The sequence below is a fragment of the Triticum aestivum genome, chromosome 4A (genome assembly GCF_018294505.1).
Source record: "Triticum aestivum cultivar Chinese Spring chromosome 4A, IWGSC CS RefSeq v2.1, whole genome shotgun sequence".
In the NCBI taxonomy this organism is placed as follows: Eukaryota; Viridiplantae; Streptophyta; class Magnoliopsida; order Poales; family Poaceae; genus Triticum; species Triticum aestivum.
The window spans coordinates 676,407,906-676,417,141 of NC_057803.1; the positions used below are offsets into that span (position 1 = coordinate 676,407,906).

Below are 9,236 nucleotides of genomic sequence, written 5' to 3' on the forward strand. Positions count from 1 at the left end.
GATGCGTTGGAGGCAGAGCTATGTGCATGCATGGAAGGTTTGTCCTTTGCAATCCAGCGGTCGGAGCTACCAATTGAAGTTGAGATGGATTCGAGCAATGTAGTGTCTATGATTTCTTGTGAGGAGATGGACCGCTCAATTTAAGCCCCTTTGGTGGGTGAGATCAAGTACCTGTTGAGTCTTAGAAAGTTTTGTATTACTCATGTACCTCGTAGCCAAAATAATGCTAGTGATAAACTTGCTAGTTTCGCTAGATCCGAGGGCCGAACCATTACTTGGGTTGGATCGGGCCCGGAGGAAGTGTTGAGGATTGTCCGTGATGATTGTAAGAATTTGATCATTGAATAATACATTTCTTTACCCGGAAAAAAATTGTTTTTTGTTTTTGACAGGAAAAAAATCATTTGTTTGGCTGAGTTGTTTTGGCCTGCTGAGAAGTCTTTGGCTGCGTTGGCTTCGTTTTGGCTTACGATTGATGGCTGCCGTTGGATCTGGAATAGAAAGAGGAGGATACGAGTTTTAGCGTCAGCGTGACTTGTCTTCTCCACCTGCCCGCCTCACCGACCGCCGTCCGCCGGCCGATTCGCCTCCTCCCGCAAAGCGCCGTCCGTCTTCGCCGCCCGTGCCATGTCGCGGCCAGCCGGCAATCCCTCGTACGCCGCCGAGCTCGGCGCGGCCAAGAAGGCCGTCGCCCTCGCCGCCCGTCTATGCCAGGTGCCCTTCCTCGGATCTCAAATCCTTCCTTTCCTTGATGTGCCGAGGCCCGTCCGCCCGTGGGGACGCTGCTCGGCGGAAACCGCGTTCGCGCTGCCGTCGCCGGCTGCTGGGCTGTGCCTTGTCTAGTTGTCTTCTTGGTTTTCTTCCACCGTTCCTCCGAAATTAACCGGAGAAGCATCGCGGATTGATGGTCAACGTGGAGAAGTGACCACTTTAGAAGTGTAATCAGCTCTAGATCTGAAGTGTGTTAACGTAGGCACTCTTAGCTATGGTAATCACCAGAGAGAGATCTTTGAGTACGTTGATTGCAAACTGCTTGCTTCGCTGTTCATCAGTTGGAAGTGGAACTTACTTCATTTGCCCTGTGACTCGTCCTTCTTCAGACGGTGCAGCAGGAAATCGTGCAATCAGACATCCAATCCAAGGCGGATAAGACTCCTGTGACCGTAGCTGATTATGGTACATGCTCACCTTGCAACTGTTTACCTCCAGGTGCCTGTATCTGCTGTTTGATGCTTAATTAGCAGTCCTCATACTCAAACCACAATTCAAGTCAGTTCGATGTTTCTTGATTTAACTTACATGGAGATGTTAAGATTTCTGAATGGCATGGCTCAGGGATGTAAAGAACATTCAGGGTCGTATGATCTTCATCAGTTTACATTAGCATTTGGAACTTGTTCGTTCTCTCAACTTCCCGTTCAGGTGATAATTTCCTTTTCATACATGTAGGATCCCAAGTGTTGGTAAGTTTTGTGTTAAATATGGAAGTAACTTCTGGTTCCTTTTCTATGGTGGCTGAGGAGGTAAATCACTTGTGTTTCGGTTAAATCGTTTCTGTGTATAATACATAAGTATTCTACACGACCTGAGTGTTTGTATGTACGCAGGACTCAGAAGACTTGAGAAAGGATGGCGCTGAAGAAATTCTTGAGCGCATTACTGATCTTGTAAACAAAACTCTCGCCGAGGATGGTTCATACAACATTTTATTATCTAAGGAAGCTATCCTCTCTGCAATTGATACCGGGAAGTCCGAGGGTGGTCCATCTGGCCGACATTGGGTTCTAGATCCAATTGATGGGACTAAAGGGTGAGCTATGGTAACTCCAACCTGCAGGTTTCACATTCTTCTAATGTGATAAAAAAGTGCCTGTTTTTTCCGCCAATTGCAACATCTATTGTAGTAGTTTCTACAACTGCCTTCTTGCTCGCCAAAATCAGCGTTGCTGCTTTAATTTGTTGTGAGTTTTTCTAATCATTAATTATTCAAGGTAGCAGGCACCACACTACTGCCTTCTTTCAAACAACTGGAGTTCTGACGTTTGACTCTAATTTCTGCATATGGAAATGAATTCTTTTACTGACGATCTTATTTAAGCAGTAGAGATGCCAATATTACTACGGAAATTTCGTGAAGCAGTTCTATGTAAACTATACACGGTTCTCTTTTCAGAGATAGCTTGTGAAGTGCTAGCAACTGATCAGTTAGCTGGCAAGATTAAGTACCTCTCTTTCATGCCCCATATTTGAACTAAACATTCTGTACTGATTAACCGTGAACACTAATAGCATTGTTTGAAAAGAAAGACATTGCAGTCATTGGATGACACCTCATGTTGTTACTATCTTTGCCTATAATACATTTTGATCTTGGTTTTGTCTTAATAACTTGATTCAGATTCGTGAGAGGAGGCCAATATGCCATTGCACTGGCACTGCTTGATGAGGGCAGAGTTGTCTTGGGTGTGTTGGGATGTCCAAATCTTCCTTTTACATCAGTAAGTAACCTCGGTGGTAGCTCATCAGGAGATCAAACCGGGGCCCTCTTTTCAGCTGCAATCGGTTGTGGTGCTGAAGTACAGTCGTTAGATGGCTCTCCACCACAAAAGGTTATTACCACTTTCAATCTCTTTTATTTGATTTTAATCAGTTAAGGCTGTTTGTGCCTATGTGAGTTATTTTCTTTTCTTGTGATTGACTTGCTTCTGGGTTCTGGCTAACTTTCATTACAGATTAGTGTTTGTACCATCGACAATCCAGTCAATGCCTCTTTCTTTGAATCCTATGAAGGAGCACACTCGATGCGTGATTTTACTGGCTCTGTAGCGGAGGTTTGATCTTGATCACTCTTTGCTTTGGCTATATCCATTGCAGTAGAAACTAATTCTGTGTTTGAGTGCTAGTAGAAACTTGGTGTCCAAGCTCCGCCAGTCAGAATAGATAGCCAAGCAAAATATGGTGCTCTGGCCCGTGGAGATGGTGCCATTTACTGGCGTTTTCCACACGAGGGTTACAGGAAACGATATGGGATCATGCAGCCGGCTCAATTGTCGTCACAGGTAAGAACATTTCTCTCTGTTTTTTGAAACAACGAACTCAACTGAAGAATACACATTTCTTACTTCCATTTTTCTGATGTTTCCCAGAAGCCGGAGGCGTAGTTAAAGATGCCTCAGGAAACGATCTCGATTTCTCTAAAGGCAGATTTCTTGACCGTGACACAGGCATCATTGCTACAAATAAACAGTTGATGCCATCAGTCCTGAAGTCTGTCCAGGAGGCAATCAAGGAGAAAAAACTGGCCTCTTCCCCATTGTAGAAGGATTTTGAACCTTCCCTGTTGTAGAAGTTGGATTGGTCCAAAATAATGATCGCTATGCTACTCCTTGTTCATTTATTCACACTGTTTATGTGTAAGTGACCTTTTGTTGGAAAAAATGCAACCCTTGTTATACAATATTTGTATACATCTGAGGAGTGGCTGATAGGCAGCCATGCCCTGAAAGAAACTGAATAAAGAGAGAAATTTCCTGCGGGTATAAATATCTTAGCATGGCTTTGTTCGACATAAATGTCAGCAATAATACAGTACATCAACTTGTTTCTTCTTTTTGCGAGCAACAACCAGTCTCTTGTGTTATTTCCTTCAGATCAAACTTGCATTGTGAGAGTTTTAACTTTAGAAACCAAGGTTTGTGTTAGAGTACTATATATACGCGGGAGGAGCCGCATGAGCAAGATGGGATCTTGAGATAGGAGGAGAAATGAGTAACGCTACACGTACAAAAGAGTTACAAGGTTTTACAAAGAGGGTTAATTTGATTGGTCAATAGGTGAGGAACACGGCCCACCCCCTTGAAAATCAGGGGGGGGGGGGGGGCAAGTTTATGATTGGTTACTAGATGAAAAGATCCTGTAAAATCCTGTAATCTTTTGTACGTCTAGCATTTTTGGAGGAGAAATACTACAGGGCTCCTTACCTTGACTCGGACTCGGAATCGCCGAGGGCCAACGTCCTAGTCGCCGCCGCTGCCATACGCGATACGCGTCAACAGCAACATGACTTCTGGGTGTGACATTTTCCAACGCATGAAGTAGCATGGTACTTGAAGATAGCTTAAACTACAACTACGTACAAAGTGCAATTGCGGCATTTCCAACAAAGTGCTGATATGTTGGTGGATGTGACATACTAGTCATTTCGACAGAGTGCTTCTCCACCAACTCATGAGCATATAGTATCATTTTGTTCTTGGCTTGGGATTGCATTTGTTGGTGTCTTTCCCGGATATGGCAGCCGTGGTCGGGGGTTCGGGGCTACTACAGCTGCAGCTGCTGCACCGACCTTGAAGCCTTTCATGGTCCCCGTGTACTTCATAAAGGTCACTACAGCTGCAGTCTTTTGTCCGAAATCCATGGTATATTGCTGAAGCAATCGATGCATAAATAAGCAAATTCGGCACAGATTAAGCACAAATCACTGCACTCCTGTAAATGAAATAATTAGAAATCAAATGTGCCAAGCATACACATGTACTCCCTCCGTTCCATATTACTTGTCGCTGATTTAGTACAAAAGTTGTACTAAATCAGCGACAAGTAATATGGAACGGAGGGAGTACATTAGAGGGTATTATATCAAGGGACATCATGAGTCGGTTCATCTCGGAGCAAAGAGTAGAGACAAATTGAGCTGAAGTATGACTGCCATAAATCTGAAGATAATACTTCTGTTTTTTCCGGCAGGAGTACTGAGCCTTTGATAACAAGCAAAGCATTGTAGTCTATGGGACTACCCATATCAGGAAAACCACTGCTACAAACCTGCAGACTAGCTACGAGCACTAGTAAAAAACAGGGCTACCGTTCGGCCCTGGCGAGCCCATTAGTCCCGGTTCTTCAAGAACCGGGACCAATGAGGGGTATTAGACCCGGTTCGTGAGCCCAGGGGGTCGGCCGGGGCCTCGTGGGCATTGGTCCCGGTTCGTGTGGAACCATTTGCCCCGGTTCGAGGCACAAACCGGGACCAATGGTCCTCGCTGCTGGCCCACAACCATTGGTCCCGATTCGTGGCTTGAACCGGGACAAAAGGGGTGGCTTTAGTCCCGGTTCATGCCACGAACCGGGAAAAATAACTTGCCTATATATACCCACCGCCGCGGCAGAGCACTCCAGAGTGCTCTATTTTATCAAGCCGGCGAGGGGAGGGCATTTGGGTGCTTTAGTTCACCTCCTATGCACATGAGGTGTTCGATGAAATGTCCGAGCCACACTAGTTAAGTTTTCTCCTCTCGAAACTCGACCTCCGAGCTCCATTTTCAACGAGATTTGTCTAGATTTAGCGGTCCGTCACGCCCCGTCCCTGCCCCGTCTTCACCGCCGTCGATCGCCCGCACTGATCTCGTCGCCGGCACCACCATGGTGAGCCTCTTGTTCTTATCTTCTTTCTGAAAGAAAAAAATTCTGACTTCAGATAGATACTTGTCTAATTTTCTTACTTTTATTCTTCCTTGTTATTATATAGTGCGATGGTTTTGGTATCCGCCCCCGTCGGCCCTCGCCCTGTCTATGATTCAGATGTGGTATATATTATCTTTTCATAATTATTTGGTTCATTTATTGTTTATGACAATTATGCCGACCAATGTGACATAGATTTTATTTATCTAGGAGGTTGTTGAACCGGAAATTCCGACCGACCCTATTGTCGAGAGGTTAAATTTAGTTGAAGAAGAAAACAATTACTTGAAGGGAAAAATAATAAAAATTGAGGAGGAGGAGATGATATTGGAGTTGCATGTTGCGGATGTCGTCGATGATCACAAGATCAAGATGCATGCAATGCGGTTGAAGATGAAAAAGATTAGAAAATATGCCATTCATACCGAGGCTTGGAATCATTATGCAGTTGGATCAGTTGTTACCTTGGTTGCGGTTATGATCGCATTTATTTTTGCATTGAAATGTTTTACATAATTTCAATGTATGCTTTAATTAGATGCTCTGGAGAGCTATATGTTGTTCAATGAGAACTATATATGTATTTTGGTTTTAATGCTCTAGAGAACTATGTATGTACTTTGGTATTAATGGTGCATTTTGAACACAGAAAAACAAGATAGTTCAAATAAGTTCAAAAAAATTGAAATCCCTTTGTAACAGACGAGTTCCCGTATGAAACCCTGATACTTCGAAAGAGATTGTCCGTTTTGTACACGAAGTGCATCCAGTTTTTGCCGTAAGCCTCTCTAATTTCTTGCACATACTATGTGGGTGAAATGATGATATCATGCCAACTTGGAACCTTTTCAGAGTTCATTTCAAATGCTTTTCAATTTCATGGTCTTATAGCTCAAAATAATCAGTAAATGCATGAAAAATAACAAATGAAGTCAGAAAGGATTGTAAATTGATGATGTGGCTTTGAATGGTGCATTTTGAACACAGAAAAACAAGGGGGTTCAAATAAGTTCAAAAAAATTGAAATCCCTTTGTAATAGACGAGTTTCCGTATGAAACCCTGATACTTCGAAGGAGATTGTCTATTTTGTACACGAAGTGCATCCAGTCTTTGCCATAAGCCTCTCTACTTTCTTGCACATGCTATGTGGGTGAAATGATGATACCATGCCAACTTGGAACCTTTTCAGAGTTCATTTCAAATGCTTTTTAACTTCATGGTCTTATAGCTCAAAATAATCAGTAAATGTATGAAAAATAATAAATGAAGTCAGAAAGGGTTGTAAATTGATGATGTGGCTTTAAATTGTGCATTTTGAACACAAAAAAACAAGGGGGTTCAAATAAGTTCAGAAAAAATAAAATCCGTTTGTAACAGACGACTTTTCGTATGAAACTCTGATACTTCGAAGGAGATTGTCTGTTTTGTACACGAAGTGCATCTAGTTTTTGCCGTAAGCCTCTCTACTTTCTTGCACATGCTATATGGGTGAAATGATGATACCATGCCAACTTGGAACCTTTTCAGAGTTCATTTCAAATGCTATTCAATTTCATGGTCTTATAGCTCAAAATAATCAGTAAATGCATGAAAAATAACAACTGAAGTCAGAAACAAAATAAAATAAAATAAATAAGTAATTTGAAACAAAATAATATAAACTTTAATAAAATATATAAGTAGAAACAAAAAAAACTTTAATAACATAAATAAAATTTATGAAACTAAAATTATCAAAGTATTTTGTGTTCAAAACATTATAAGCAACTTCTAGTATTGTTGAAACTAAAATTATATAAAATTGATGCAACTAAAATTATCAAAGTATTTTCAGTTCAAAATCATTAAAAGCAAAAAGAATTTTCATAAAGAACTTTTTTATTAGAAACTTTAATAGCAAAAATAATTATCATAAAATAAAAATAATAAGTAATTATAAACAAAATAAAATAAAATAAATAAGTATTTTGTTGTAAGTAGAAACAAAAATAAATAAAGCAAAAAAGAAAACAAAAAAACTGGGAAAAATAAAAAAAATGCCACCAACTTGGCCACGACGGCCTGAATACGACTAGAAACCCATTCATGGGCCAGGATTCAGGCCCGCAGTAGGCCCAGAAGGCCCATCAAGTAAAGCAGTAGTAAGTAGGCCCGTAAGCCTGCAGTGGAGAGGAGCTCGAGAGGGGTGCGGCAGTGGGGCTTGTGAACCACTGCGCGCCCCTCTCAACTAGCGAGGTGGGACTAAACTTTGGCCGCGACACAGGCAGCACAGGGGCCTTTGGTCCCACTTGGTGGCACCAACTGAGACTAAAGGGGGGGCATTGGTACCGGTTCGTGGCACCAACCGGTACCAATGCCCACCCTTTCGTCCCGGTTGGTGCCATCAACCGGGACCAAAGGCCTCTGCTTCCCGCCCTTTGGGCTGCTGAAAAGAGACCTTTGGTCCCGGTTGGTGGCACCAACTCGGACTAAAGGGTGGCATTATTACCGGTTGGTGCCATGAATCGGTACCAATGCCTTGGGTATATAATTAGCACTTGTGAAAAAATTATTTCAGTTTGTCTTTCCTGCCCGACGCCCCAGCGCTGGTCCTCGTCGCCGTCGTCGTCGCTTCTGCCCCACGCCCGAGCCCCAGCCCGCGGACCGCCCCCGCGCGTCGGCAACCTCGCCGCCCCTGCAGTCCAACGCCGTCGCCGCGCCGTCCCTGCCTCTGACGCCATCGCAGCGCCGCCCCTACCCTCGACCACGTCGTCGCCGGCGCCGTGCCGCACCGGTCCCTGCCCCGCGCCCGAGCCCCTGCCTGCGGCCCGCCCCGCGCTCCGGCGCCCTCGCCGCCCCCGCCGTCGCCGTCGCCAGCCGCCCCCGCCGTCACCGTCGCCAGCCGCCCCAGCCGTCGCTGTCCAGCGCCGCCCCTGGTTAATTTTTATTTTGTTAATTATGTTTTTTTAATTTTTATTAGATTTTGTACATGTTTTTAGATTTTCATATATGTATGTATGTATTTTTTTAGATATATGTATTTTTTTATGTATGTATGTATTTTTTACATGTTTTTTGTATGTTTGTATGTATTTTTTCATTTGTAGTTAATGATATTTTAAAGTATACATATATGCAAGTTAGATTTAGTACATTTTAGGTTAGTTTAATTTTTAAATATCTAGCTAGGAAAGGAAGAAGATTTAGTACATGAAAGGTAGAAGAGTTTTATCTATATATGTTCTCTGATTTAGTACATTTTAGGTTAGTTTAATTTTTAGAATTTTTTTAAATATCTAGCTAGGAAAGGAAGAAGAAGAAAAAGAATGAGAGGAGAAAAAGGAAAATAAGAAGAGGAAGAAAGGAGAAGGAGAGGAGAGGAAGAAGAGGAGAAATAAATAAGAAGAGGAAAAAAGAAGAAAAAGAAGAGGAGAAGAAGAAAGGAATAGAGGAAAAAGAAGAAAAAAAATAGAATCCTTTTTTTCTTATTTTTTTCTTCGATTGCTTCCCTTCTATTCCTTTCTTCTTCTCCTCTTTTTATTTCTTCTTTTGTCTTCTTATTTTTTATCGGGCATGTCATTATTGATATACCCCCTCCCGAGAACTTCAACACGAGGGGGGGGGGGGTACCGATATACCCCCTCCGTGATAACATTATTTTCCCATGTATATGTATGTCGCGTCGTTGTCGATATAACCCCTCCTGGATAACTTCGACATGAGGGGCGGTCGAGATATATACTATTGGAAATATGCCCTAGAGGCAATAATAAAAGGATTATTATTATATTTCCTT

General features: G+C 42.6%; 1 pseudogene; it reads left to right on the forward strand.

Moving 5' to 3' along the window:
* The first annotated feature begins 503 nt into the window (after positions 1-503).
* Positions 504-3,543, forward strand: LOC123088053 (3'(2'),5'-bisphosphate nucleotidase-like; annotated as a pseudogene).
* Positions 3,544-9,236: the final 5,693 nt, after the last annotated feature.